The sequence below is a fragment of the Rana temporaria genome, chromosome 13 (assembly GCF_905171775.1).
Source record: "Rana temporaria chromosome 13, aRanTem1.1, whole genome shotgun sequence".
NCBI classification, from domain to species: Eukaryota; Metazoa; Chordata; class Amphibia; order Anura; family Ranidae; genus Rana; species Rana temporaria.
In genome coordinates this window covers 9,949,853-9,964,386 of record NC_053501.1, presented here as the reverse complement: position 1 = coordinate 9,964,386, position 14,534 = coordinate 9,949,853, and the positions used below count along the sequence as shown (strand labels likewise).

General features: G+C 46.1%; 1 protein-coding gene across 3 annotated transcripts in view; it reads left to right on the top strand.

Moving 5' to 3' along the window:
• The first annotated feature begins 1,284 nt into the window (after positions 1–1,284).
• The window catches only part of TC2N (tandem C2 domains, nuclear), a 92,838-nt gene continuing 79,588 nt past the window's right edge, over positions 1,285–14,534 (top strand). The window contains exons 1-2 of one of the 3 annotated variants that reach the window (XM_040333332.1): positions 1,285–1,391; positions 12,145–12,192. The gene's annotated coding sequence lies outside the window, so the exon portion shown is untranslated. Of the gene's footprint in view, positions 1,392–12,030; positions 12,193–14,534 lie in introns of those variants that run through there. The other 2 variants (XM_040333333.1, XM_040333331.1) reach the window with 2 other exon arrangements.

Genomic DNA, 14,534 nt, shown 5'->3' with positions numbered 1-14,534 from the left:
CTGCGCATGGGAAGGACTTGGACATTCCAACATGTCAATGATCCAAAACACAAGGCCAAGTCCACCTGTCATTGGCTACAGCAGAATAAAGTGAAGGTTCTGGAGTGGCCATCTCAGTCTCCTGACCTCAATATCATTGAGCCCCTCTGGGGAGATCTCAAAACGTGCCCAAGAATTTACAGGAACTGGAGGCTTCTTACCAAGAGGAATGGGGAGCTTTACCATCTGAGAAGATAAAGAGCCTCATCCACAAATACCACAAAACACTTCAAGCTGTCATTGATGTTAAAGGGGGCAATACACGGTATTAAGAACTGGGGTATGTAAACTTTTGATCAGGGTCATTTAGGTAGTTTCTGTTGCCATTATGATTTAAAAATGGGAAACACAGTTGATTGATAATAAATGGCTTCAGCCAAACACTAACCATGAGTGAAAGAATGTTTTGTGTGTCATCATTCATATTCTCTGACACATGGCCAAGAAATCATAAATTCTGCCAGGGTATGTAAACTTATGAGCACAACTGTACTACAGGAGATGATCAGAGACTGCAGACACACTACAGGAGATGGTCAGACTGCAGATATACTACAGGAGATGGTCAGAGACTGCAGACACACTACAGGAGATGATCAGAGAACTGCAGACACACTACAGGAGATGGTCAGAGACTGCAGACACACTACAGGAGATGGTCAGAGACTGCAGACACACTACAGGAGATGGTCAGAGACTGCAGACACACTACAGGAGATGGTCAGAGACTGCAGACACACTACAGGAGATGATCAGAGACTGCAGACACACTACAGGAGATGGTCAGAGACTGCAGACACACTACAGCAGATGGTCAGAGACTGCAGACACACTACAGGAGATGATCAGAGATTACAGACACACTACAGGAGATGCCAAGAACACACACATATATATATATATATATATATATATATATATATATATATATATATATATATATATATATTTATATATATATATTAATATATTTCTTTCTTCTTCAGTGGGTAAAGGAAAACACAGACTACTGTCTGCAGAGGCCCCCCAGTTTGCAGGTTGGGCATTAGGATATCAAATGCAACAGTCCAGACGTTCTGATAATACAGCCACATCAGATCCTCACACAGAGCCCTTGTATCGCTCAGCTGGCACCATACCTCTAATCTAGGCTGACACAGGTAGCTGAGCCTGGCAGTGCCACCCCTTCCTCCTCCTCCTCCTCCTGCTGTTGTACAGCCCTTGGTGTGCTGGGGAGTGTGCAGAGGTGACACCCAGCTATGCCTCCAGGTATCCCACACCCTGCACTGGCTGCCGTCACAGCTGGGTCCAAGTGGTGAGGTTCTGGGATTCCCTGGTGCTTGCTATGGCAGGTAGGTGCCCTCTGTGCTGCAGATTGCAGTGTTATGTTCTATATTAGCAGCAGAATGTATTAGATTTACCCAATTTATACTGTACTAGGTGTATTCAATGTAGAAGTCGAGCAGTGGTACTTGTGCAGGTAGGCAGGCCATAGCCAATTAGAGATCTTCTCCCGAAAAGGATATATGTCTGAGACTGACAACTGGGATCCAACACAACCCTTATAGAAGGACTGCAGCTCGGTACTTTGCTTTTCTATCATCCCACGTGACCTGCAGAGTCATTTTCAGCCATTTATAAAAAAAAATCCTGACCGATAAACCTCACACTGTGTTTGGCACTTGTCAGCAAATTGAAAAAAAGCTCAGAGACATACCATAAGAGATGGTGAGAGACTACAGGAGATGGTCAGAGACTGCACACATACTACAGGAGATGGTCAGAGACTGCAGACACACTACAGGAGATGGTCAGAGACTGCAGACACACTACAGGAGATGGTCAGAGACTGCAGACATACTACAGGAGATGGTCAGAGATAGTGAGAGACTACAGGAGATGGTCAGAGACTGCAGACATACTACAGGAGATGGTCAGAGACTGCAGACACACTACAGGAGATGATCAGAGACTGCAGACACACTACAGGAGATGGTCAGAGACTGCAGACACACTACAGGAGATGGTCAGAGACTGAAAACATTTTACTGGAAGATCAAAGACTGCAGACACACTACAGGAGATGGTCAGAGACTAAAAACATTTTACTGGAAGATCAAAGACTGCAGACATACTACAGGAGATGGTCAGAGACTGCAGACATACTACAGGAGATGATCAGAGACTGCAGACACACTACAGGAGATGGTCAGAGACTGCAGACACACTACAGGAGATGGTCAGAGACTGCAGACACACTACAGGAGATGGTCAGAGACTGCAAACATAATACTGGAAGATCAAAGACTGCAGACATACTACAGGAGATGGTCAGAGACTGCAGACACACTACAGGAGATGGTCAGAGACTGCAGACACTACAGGAGATGGTCAGAGACTGCAGACACACTACAGGAGATGGTCAGAGACTGCAGACACACTACAGGAGATGGTCAGAGACTGCAGACACACTACAGGAGATGGTCAGAGACTGCAGACACACTACAGGAGAAGGTCAGAGACTGCAAACATAATACTGGAAGATCAAAGACTGCAGACATACTACAGGAGATGGTCAGAGACTGCAGACATACTACAGGAGATGGTCAGAGACTGCAGACATACTACAGGAGATGGTCAGAGACTGCAGACACACTACAGGAGATGATCAGAGACTGCGGACACACTACAGGAGATGGTCAGAGACTGCAGACACACTACAGGAGATGGTCAGAGACTGCAAACATAATACTGGATGGTCAGAGACTGCAGACTCATTACGTTGGTGGTCAGTAGGAGGAGGATGACGACATTACATATGTAATCAGTGGGAAGAATGCATCCTTGGAGATAGCAATGTGGTACAATATAATTTTTCCTGAATGCAAATCTACACAAACTAAAAACCCATGACAGATGGCAAGTACACATTAAATGTGTTATGAGGACATCCCCTGCATGCCTTTAAAAAAATTAAAATAAAATGCAATAATTTTATTTGTAGATAGTGGAAGGAAAATCCTGACCACATGCTCACAACCAGTGATGGGGTCAGCCAAGGAAATGACTATTATAGGAAGGCGGTAACAGCAGCTTCAGGACAGGTTTCCGTTAAGGGAAACAGTATGTGACATTTGCCAGCGTGATTTATTTACATAAAGTTTTGGCATAAATGCCCAGTCAGCTCACTGGCTTCCAGTTCTGTTTAACCCCTTCCATACCGGGCACTTATACACCTTCCTGCCCAGACCAATTTTTAGCTTTCAGCGCTGTTGCACTTTGAATGACAATTGCGCGGTCATGCTACACTGTACCCAAACTAAATTTTTATCATTTTGTACCCACAAATAGAGCTTTCTTTCGGTGGTATTTGATCACCTCTGGGATTTTTATTTTCTGCAAAAAAATAAAAAAATGACCGAAAATTTAAAAAAAAAAAAAAACGTTTTTTTTTTGTTTCTGTTATAAAACATTGTAAATAAGTACGTTTTCTCCTTCACTGATGGTACTGCACTGACGGGCACTGATAAGGCGGCACTGATGTGGTGGCATTGATGTGCACTAATATGCGGCACTGATAGGCGGCACGGATGGGCACTGATAGGCGGCATGGATGGGCACGGATAGGCGGCGCAGATGGGCACAGATAGGCGGCGCGGATGGGCACAGATAGGCGGCGCGGATGGGCACAGATAGGCGGCGCGGATGGGCACAGATAGGCGGCGCGGATGGGCACAGATAGGCGGCGTGGATGGGCACAGATAGGCGGCGTGGATGGGCACAGATAGGCGGCGCGGATAAGTGGCATGGATGGGCACTGATAGGCGGCATGGATGGGCACTGATAGGCGGCATGGATGGGCATAGATGGGCACTGATAGGTGGCACTAACGTATGTGTTGTACTAATGGATGCCAATCCGTGCCAAACAATGCCTGCCAATCAGTGATGCCCATTGTGGGCACTGATTGGCATCCATTGCGGGCACTGATTGGCATTCATTATTTCTGTCATTGTCATCCCTGGTGGTCTAGGGTGGCATACCTGTGTTTTGCATCCCTGGTGGTCTAGTGGCATCCCTGGTGGTCCAGTGTGGGCATCCTCGGGGGGGGGGGGGGGCTGTGCTGATGATCGATCAGCACAAACCCCCCCCCTGTCAGAGGAGCAGCCGATCGGCTCTCCTCTACTCGCGTCTGACAGTGAGTGAGGAAAAGCGGTTACCGGCTTTTCCTGTTTACATCGTGATTGGACATGGCTGATCACGTGGTAAAGAGTCTCTGTGGTAAAGAAATGACACTTTGTATCTACAATGTAAAGTAGTGAGTGTACAGCTTGTATAACTGTGTACATTTTCTGTCCCCTCAAAATAACTCAACACGCAGTCATTAATGTCTAAACAGCTGGCAACAAAAGTGAGTACACCCCTAAGTGAAAATGTCCAAATTGGGACCCAATTAGCCATTTTCCCTCCCCGGTGTCATGTGACTGGTTAGTGTTAAAAGGTCTCAGGTGTGAATGGGGAGCAGGTGTGGTAAATTTGGTGTTATCGCTCTCACTCTCTCATACTGGTCACTGGAAGTTCAACATGGCACCTCATGGCAAAGAACTCTCTGAGGACCTGAAAAAAAGAACTGTTGCTCTACATAAAGATGGCCTAGGCTATAAGAAGATTGCCAAGACCCTGAAACTGAGCTGAAGCACGGTGGCCAAGACCATACAGCGGTTTAACAGGACGGGTTCCACTCAGAACAGTCCTCGCCATGGTCCACCAAAGAGGTTGAATGCACATGCTCAGCGTCAAATCCAGAGGTTGTCTTTGAGAAATAGACGTATGAGTGCTGCCAGCATTGCTGCAGAGGTTGAAGGGGTGGGGGGTCAGCTTGTCAGTGCATAGACCATACGCCGCACACTGCATAAAATTGGTCTGCATGGTTGTCATCCCAGAAGGAAGCCTCTTCTAAAAATCATGTACAAGAAAGTCTGCAGTTTGCTGAAGACAAGCAGACTAAGGACATGGATTACTGGAACCGTGTCCTGTGGTCTGATGAGACCAATCTAAAGTTATTTGGTTCAGATGGTGACAAGCGTGTGTGGCGGCAACCAGGTGAGGAGTACAAAGACAAGTGTTTCTTGCCTACAGTCAAGCATGCTGGTGGGAGTGTCACGGTCTGGGGCTGCATGAGTGCTTCCGGCACTGGGGAACTACAGATCATTGAGGGAGGTCACACCACTTGCTCAAACTCAATCTTTCTAAAACTGAGCTCATAATTTTTCCTCCAGCCCGTGCCCCTCGCCTTGACTTCTCCATCAAGATCAATAATACAACCATCAGTCCCTCACCTCATGCCAAGGTACTAGGTGTAATCCTAGACTCTGACCTGTCCTTTCAGCCCCAAATCCAATCACTGTCCAAATCGTCCAGACTTCACCTCCAAAACATCTCCAACATACGCCCCTTTCTAACTGTCGAAACCACCAAGCAACTTTTTCACTCCCTTGTTACCTCTTGCCTTGACTATTGTAACTCCCTCTTCACTGGCCTACCTCTCCACAAGCTATCCCCTCTTCAGTCTATCATGTATGCCGCTGCCAAACTCATCCACCTTACCAACCGTTCAGTGTCCGCCACTACTCTCTGCCAATCCCTCCCCTGGAGACAGCCGCCAAGGTACCCCAGAAGACCAGGATCAGGACCACTGCGTGCAAAACGAGCTGCACAGTGGAGGTAAGTATAACATGTTTGTTATTAAAAAAAAGTTAAACGGGAACCTTTAGGCTGCATTCACACTATAGCGTACTGAATCGCGGCGTTTTGTCCTGCGAATTGCGGCGGCAAATAGCGGGGCTTTGTACCGCGATTCGCAGCGACAAAACGCCGCGATTGTGAATGCAGCCTGTGACCCCCTCTATGGAGATGGTTCACATATCCTAGCCGAACGCCGAAAGACGCCTGAAAAAAAGGTCCGGGACTTGTTTTCAGGCGTCAGGCGTGGAGATGTGAACCATCTCCATAGAGGGCAATGCTAAAGCATCCCTCTGGCGTGTCGGGGCGGCAGCGGCGTTCACACTACAGGCGTTTATATGCCTAGGTGTGAACGGGGCCTTAGTGTCCCTTTAACGTACTCTGTTAACTGTGCTTAGTATATGATGTGTGGCCCTTGAGCCACAAGTTGGGCACCAAAGACTTAGGCCAGGGGTGTCAAACTCAATTTCATCGTGGGTCGCATCAGAATTATGATTGCCCTAAAAAGCGCCGGTTGTATCTGTAAGATTAGATGTCCAGCGCATCCCCTTCCCTTTATATTAGATGTCAAGAGCCCCCCCACCATCAGAAGTTGAGTCTCCCACTCTCTCTTACATCACAGTGCACCCCCCTTTCCTTATGCTGCTGCTGGGAAGAAGCTGGATGCATTGTTTGAAAGCAGAACACAGGGGTCTGGAGTAGGACCAGAGGAGGGCTGGAGCTGCAGGAGAGGTGCGAGGGCCACATGGAATGGCCTGGAGGGCCGGATTCGGCCAGCGGGCCTAGTGAGTGAGTGAATAACTTATATAGCGATACAAATGCTAACTGAATCGCCTCAAGGCCCTTGTGTTTAACACCTGTGACTTAGGCAATACAGTAGGCCCTTAGGCTCATGGTAAAAGTCCCTGGATGATATCTGGTGCCCAACCAGTGGCCCTTTAGTATATGATGCGAGGCCCTTGGGCCAAATGTTGTGCACCAGAGACTTAGACAATACTGTAGGCCCTTAGGCTCATGCTACAATTCTCTGGATGCTGTCTGGCTACGATGTGCGGCCCTTGGGCCACAGGCTGGGCACCAGAGATATGGACAATACTGTAGGTACTGCCTACAAGCCGAGCTTGCAATTTCCCCTCATTCTCTGCAACGCATACATCATCCAGAGAATTGCAACATGAGCCCAGGGCAGTGGTCAACTTATGAGCTAAGGGGGCCTCAAACGCGACCCCTGACATCACCAAAGGTCTGCACATGATGTTCAAAATATGTAATGTAATGTTTGGATGGGGTGTGTCAGACACAAAAGTGTCAAAACAGAATAATAAGTTATTTGGCAGGTAAAACTTTTCACATGTACACAATTCAACTGTGTATTTAGCTGCTTGGCTGGAGTTCGATTTTAAGCATTAATGAGTCCCAAGACAGAACATGCGTACTCCGCTTTCTCTTTGCTTTGTGTATGTCCCTTGAAGCTGACCTTCAACCCTCCCTTCAGTCTTGCACAGTTGTACCGGCTCCTCTCCTGGACTGAAATGGCTTCCTCTGATTTCACTGCACGCTGTGAGCTTCTACCCACCGGCACCCGCCATGGAGATCCCGGGCCCCGCCGATGGCCGCCACGTCGGGGGGTGTTGGGAGCTATCGCACCTGCCTGACAGGCAGGAGTCTGTCAGTTTCACAGGCTGCAGCCACCACACTGCAGTGTGTGATAACCCCCCCCCCCCCCGCCTTTAGGTCTGTACGACGTATAGACCTGGCGTTGAAAGGGTTAAAGTGATTTAAAAAAAAATCACCTTGTAAAACAACCTAATTTAAAATAGAAATGAAAAGCAAAACATTTATGTATAGATATATATTAAAAAAAACAAAAAAACAACAAACATTATAAATACCCTTTTTCCCTTTTTTATAAGTGATCACGTTCCACGGCTTCCTTGGCTGTAAAGGATAGGAAGCTTTAATTTAACTTTAACGCTGTAAGCAGATCGGCCTCTACAAACTCAACAGTGCCTAAAAATGGAGAGCAAATGAGCATGTGCAGAGCAGGGTGAAACAGTGTATTACATAGTTAGTCAGGTTGAAAAAAGTCCATCCAGTTCAACCATAAAACAAAATAAAATAATAACAATAATAATATCATATAATCCCATATACCCACTTTTATACCTACAATTATTACTAGATTTTACACAGCATAGACCAGGTGAAGGCAACATTTCAGGAGGTTGCGATCTACTGTAGTGCCCTCTCTTCCCACAGTAGTGCTCTGAACCCCCCCAAACACAGTGTCCTCTGCCCCCTTCACATCACCCGCCCCCCACTGTAGTGTCCTCTGCCCCCCTCCGCCCACAGTAGTGTTCTGTACCCCACTCCCCAACGCAGTGTCCTCTGTCCCCTTCACATCACCTGCACCCCCCTCTGCCTACAGTAGTGTTCTGTACCCCCCAATGCAGTGTCCCCTGCCCCCTTTAAATCACCCCCCCCCACTGTAGTGTCCTTTGTCCCCTCCCCCATAGTAGTGTTCTGTACCCCCCAATGCTGTGTCCTCTGCCCCCCGCCTTGGTGTCCTCTGCGCACCTCCGCCCACAGTAGTGTTTTGTACCCCCTCTCCAATGCAGTGTCCCCTGCCCCCTTCAAATCACCCCCCCCCCCCCACTGTAGTGTCCTTTGCCCCCTTCACAGCAGTGTTTTGTATTCCCCAATGCTGTGTCCTCTGCCCCCTTCAAACCACCCCCCCCCCAACTGTAGTATCCTTTGCCCCCCCCTCCCCTCCATAATATTGTTCTGTACTTCCCCTCTGCCCCCTTCACATCATCCCCTCCAGTGTGGTGTTCTCTGCCCCCCTTTACATCACCCGCCCTCCACTCAATTTCCCTCTGCCCCCCCCCCCCCCCACGCAGTGTCCTCTGCCCCCTTCACATCAACCACCCCCCTTTTACCCACCCTCTGATTTATTTATTTTTTACTTTACCACCAGATAGCAAAATTTGTCCTAAAAAAACTCAAATTATAATAATTCACCTGGATAAACTAAATAATGGTGATAATATGCAGCCATCACAAATTTTGGGGCCCCTTAAACAGCTTTAGGCAGGGCCCCCCTGGAGCAGAGAACTAGGAGGGGGGGGGGGGGTGCTGACGAAAAGTGTAATCTCTCCTCTCCTGACCCGAGATAATAAGTGGTATACGGGTATAATGCAAAAAATAAAGAAAAAAAATGGGAGGGAAGCCAGCCAGGCCTGTAAGAGGCCCTGGGGATCATCGGACCCCTTACAGGTGTAATGCAAAAAATAATTAATAATTAAAAAACGGGAGGGGGGCCAGCCGGGCCCCTGGGGACCATCGGGCCCCTTACAGGTGTAATGCCTGTACCCCCCTGATGATATGTGCAGTTTTACCAAGACATGTCAAAGTTGCAAAACTGGTTTCAGGCGTTTGGATTTGTTTGGCCCCTCGTTAGTAAGGGGTTAAAGGGCCATTAAGGGGTTGAAGGCTTTGTTTGTATTTACAGAACTTTGTAACTATGTACATTTGTATTTTATAATAACTTGAGTACTCATTGAATTACACCAGAGATCCCTCTTCAGCCCGGGTTCACACTAGATGTAGTGAAAATTCGCTGCAGATCCTGCACCGCATTGAAATCGCAATCAGTTCACGCAAACCGATTGCGGAGTGTATGTTAAGTTAACGACACCCCGAAATCAGTTTGCAAGATGCAGTGTGATTTGCAAAATCGGATCGCATGGCTGTGTACACCCATGTGATCCGATTCTGGTGCGGGCAACAAAAAAAAAAAGGGCCCTGCGCGAGTTTGGTGCGATTTGAGCCATACAAATTCATGGCTCAAATTGCACCCCAGAGACACTGGGCCAGATTCTCAAAGATACACCGTCGAGTTAGGCCGGTCGTATCTATGCGACTGATTCATAGAATCAGTTACGCATAGATATGCCTAAGATCCGACAGGTGTAACTGTGTTACACCGTCGGATCTTAACTGCAATTTAAAAATGGCTGCTGGGGGCGTTCTCGCTGATTTACGCCGAGAATATGTAAATCAGCGAGATACACCAATTCACGAACGTACGCGGGCCCGACGCAGTGTTTTTACAACGTTTACGTAAGGGTTTTCCCGGCGCATAGTTACCCCTGCTTCTATGAGGCGCAGCCAATGTTAAGTATGGCCGTCGTTCCCGCGACAAAATTTGAATTTTTTATGTCGTTTGCGTAAGTCGTTCGCGAATACGGATGGACGTCATTTACGTAAGCGTCGAAACCAATGACTTCGTTGCGACGTCATTTGGAGCAATGCACGCTGGGAAAATTTCCGGACGGCGCATGCGCTATTCGATCGGCGCGGGGACACGCCTGGTTTGAATAGTACACTCCCCCTAGCCGTGGAATTTGAATTCCGCCGGAGGTAAGTGTTTTGTGAATTACCCACTTGCCTCTAAAACTTGCGGCGGCGGATCTTAAATCAGATAGATTACGCGGATCTAAAGATCCGCTGATCTATCTGAATCTGGCCCACTGCATGTAATTTGCACCTGAACGTGCTGCATAGAAGAAGTACATGCGGTGTCCCGCACCGCATCAGTGCGAACCCTGGGTCATAGATAACAGTAGAATTAAATCAATGCAAAATGCATCTAAAGTGATCAACGTTTGTGATTGGGGTGGTTTTTAAGCCAAGGGTTCAGACTAGTGCGATGCGGGAGCCAGCGCCAGTTCCCGCATCGCTTCTCTCCCGCAGGGAGTTGACACTGCCCGCTGCGAACCGCTGAGGGTGTCAATACATTGTTAAAGCGGAGTTCCACCCAAATGTGGAACTTCCACTCATCTGATTCCTCCCCCACTTCCGTACCACAGTTGGCACCTTTCAGGGGGGTAAGGGGGAACAGGATACCTGTCTTTAACAGGTATCCTTTCCCACCTCCAGGAGTCCGGGCCGCGGGCCGTGACGTCACCGTGGGGCTCCATCCTCCTCCCCCGGCCGCCGGGTCAGCACGAGATAGGAGCAGGCCTCGCACATGCGCAGTAGGGTTCCCGGCGTGAAGCCGAAAGACTACACTGCCGGGTTCACTTACCCGCAATGGCAGCATCAGCACCCGACAGCTGATGGAAACATCAGCTGCGGGTGCTGACATCGCTGGACACCAGGACAGATACGTTTTTTTTGGGGGGGGGGGTTGAACACCACTTTAATGACACCCCCAGAACGGTTCATAGATCGCAGTGCGAACTGTGGAGTCTTACAGGAATCGGAACCTATAGGTGACTATAGGTACAACTGTATGGCTGAACTCGCATTGCTCAGACATCGCATTTGATCGGCACCTGTGGCGCGCGTGCGAATCACATGCGATGTCTGAAATCCCACTAATCTGAATCTAGTCTAATGCCGCGTACACACGGTCATTTTTTGTGATGAAATAAAACAACGTTTTAAAAAACGTCATTTAAAATGACCGTGTGTGGGCAAAACGTTTTTGTCTTCTGAAAAACCGACAAAAAAAAAAAATTCGAACATGCTTACATTTTTTATGTCGTTTTTCAAAATGTCGTTTTTTGTGTCATTTAAAAATGATAGTGTGTGGGTAAAACGACGTTTTTAAACCCGCGCATGCTCAGAAGCAAGTTATGACGCGAGCTTGAATGGAACAGAGTGCCGTCGTACGTGCTGAACGTAACCGCGCTTTGCTAGAGCATTTTGAAAAAACGATGGTGTGTAGGCAACGTCGTTTTTTTCAAATGAAGTTTGAAAAACGTTGTTTTTTTTCATGAGAAAAAACGACGTTTTTTTACAAGACAAAAAACGACCGTGTGTACGCAGCATAAGGCAAATAGATGGTGCACTTTGCATGAGCATTTGTTACAGAGTAAAAACGAGGGGGCGACCTACTGACTGCCATTATCCAATCGTGCGAGCAAAAATTCTGTTTTTATTTTTTTTCCTTGCATGTGATTGGGTATTCTTTGCAAAATGAAGCTTTACCTCATTTGCTAATCTCTGGAGCAACTGCACTTCCAAAGCGCACAGTCTATTTGCCTTTAGTAAACCAAGCCCAAATGCGTCTTCTTTCCGTCTAGCAGTCCCTAGGCTGGACTAGCTCCAGCAGTCCACGATCTAGGGACCGTAGCAGAGGATACATGGAAGCCTGTCCTCATTGTCAGCCTTGTTGACCAATGAGCAGTCTGCCCTGAGATTAGGGTGGAATAGAGTGTCAGTGGGAGGAGGAGGGCAGTGAGCTCCAGTCACCTGGCTGCACAGAGTCGTCACGTCAGATGCAGAAAAGTCTCCAGCATTAGAGGAACTGTCCTTTCAGAGTCCGTCTAACCCCCGACCTCACATTTATTTCAGAGATGGACTCCTATTTACGACGTCGGGACAAGTGAACCTGTCACCCAGGTAATTTTCTAATTCTCACTTGTGATATCTGCCAATACTGTACTGCATGTGCCACTGATGAACGTAAAAGTGACACTAAACGCTGGTTTAAAAAGAAAAAAAAAATGATACTATGTATTAACTAAAAAAAAGTCATTTCTATCATTGTCACTTTCCTCAAAAAATCCAAATTCCTTTTTTTTTTTGTGTGGCTGCTGTGATCTGACTTCCTGTTAGAGGGTGGCTACGTTCGTTCTCCATCGTCCCACTGTCTGTAGGAATGTAGCCACCTTCTCGTGCACGCTCCCGAGATGGACTATGGGACAAAAAGGAGAGAATCGGGAGCTCACTGAGAATGTTAAAAGGAGGCAGAAAAACACAGCAAGCCACAGTAAGGAACAATTTACTGAAAAACACTTTCACACCCCTTTAAAAGTCACGTGATTTTTACCGCGATTTCGCAGATGCGATTTTTACACGAATTCAGGAAATGCCTGTGTAAACTTGAAGTCTATGGACCTCAACTCGCATGAAAGTCAGACCAAAGGACTACTTTGAAGTCGGCACAACTTGAAGTGGCACATATATGAATGTTTATCATCGGAAATCATGGGGAATTATTATTATTATTATACAGGATTTATATAAATAACAGTTTACACAGCGCTTTACAACATCAGGGGAATGACTTTTAATGCGACTTTGTAGTCCCAAGTCGCAGGACAATTCGCACAAGTGTGAAAGGGGACTTAGTTTCACTTTAATTACTTGGGATCCAGAAGAGTGTATCCCACTTCATGACCAGGACATTTTTTTTTCTATTCAGCGCCACGCTACTTTAACCATTTGACCTCTGGAAGATGCCCCCCACCCCCTTTTCCTGACCTGGCCATTTTTTGCGAAATGACACAGCGCTATTTTAACTGAAAATTGCGCGGTCGTGCGACGCTGTACCCAAATAAAGTGTATGTCCTTTTTTTCCCACAAATAGAGCTTTGTTTTGGTGGTATTCGATCACCTCTCCGTTTTTTTTTTTTTTTTTGTACTATAAACAAAAAAAAAGACAGACAATTAAAAAAAAAAAAAAAAAAAAAAAAAAAAAAAAATATATATATATATATATATATATATACACACATACACACACACACATACATATACACATATATTTTTTTTTTACTTTCTGCTATAAAACATATCCAATGGAAAAATAAAAAAAAATCGTATTTGTTCATAAAATTTAGGCCAATATGTATTCTGCTACATTTTTTGGTAGAAAATAAATCCCAATATGTGTATATTGATTGGTTTGCACAAAAGTTATTGCATCCACAAACTATGGGATATTTTATTTATTTATTTATGTTACTAGCAATGGCGGCGAACAGCGACTTATAGCGGGACTTTGATATTGCGGCAGACATTCTGACACTTTGCGGGAACCAGTGACACCAATACAATTATCAGTGCTAAAAAATATGCACTGTCACTGTACTTATGGCACTGGCTGTGTGCCTAGCCAGTGTTTATGTGTACTGTGTGAGGTGCAGGGAAAGAGATGGATTTTTTTCCCTGCTTTGCATGGACACAAATTCCATCCCTTCCCTCCCACCGTCAGAACAGCAATCTGCCTGGTTTACATACAGTCCTGTCTCTCTCCCCGACGGTCGGCAGGTGACGGCGGATACCAAGGAACCATCAACGATCGGCTTCTGCTGTGTATAATGACAGTGAAAGCGAGCCACCGGCGGCACGCTTGCACTCCCCCTAAAAGGAAGTGTATCTCTACGTGATTCAGAGCACAGATGATGATGCCCTGTAGCAGTAAAACTGCTATAGGGCGATCCAGAAGCGGTTAATGAAAAACACAATACAGGGCTATTGAGTAGTGGATGTGTACGGATTATTTTTGGAGAAAATAAAGAATATTGTTTTAGTGTCACTTGGACCACTTGAGATCCGGAAAGGTTTTACCCCCCTTCATGACCAGGGCATTGTTTGTTAGTCAGTACGCCGCTACTTTAACTGGCAATTGCTCCGGTCAGATAAGGCTGCACCCAAAAAAAAAAAAAATGATTCCATTTTTTTTTACAGAAACAGAGTTTTCTTTTGGTGGTATTTGATCACCTCCAAGTTTTTTTTTTTTTTACATAAACGAAAAAATTACCAAAATCTTTAAGAAAAAAAATTTTTTTTTAACGATATTTACTAATTTGTTACAAAACATATCAAATAAAAAATACAAAATTTCTTCATACATTTAGGTCAAAATGTTTTCTGCTAAACGACAAAGAATAATCCAAATAAATGTATATTAATTGGTTTGTGTGAAAGTTATAGCATCTACAAACTATGGGATACAT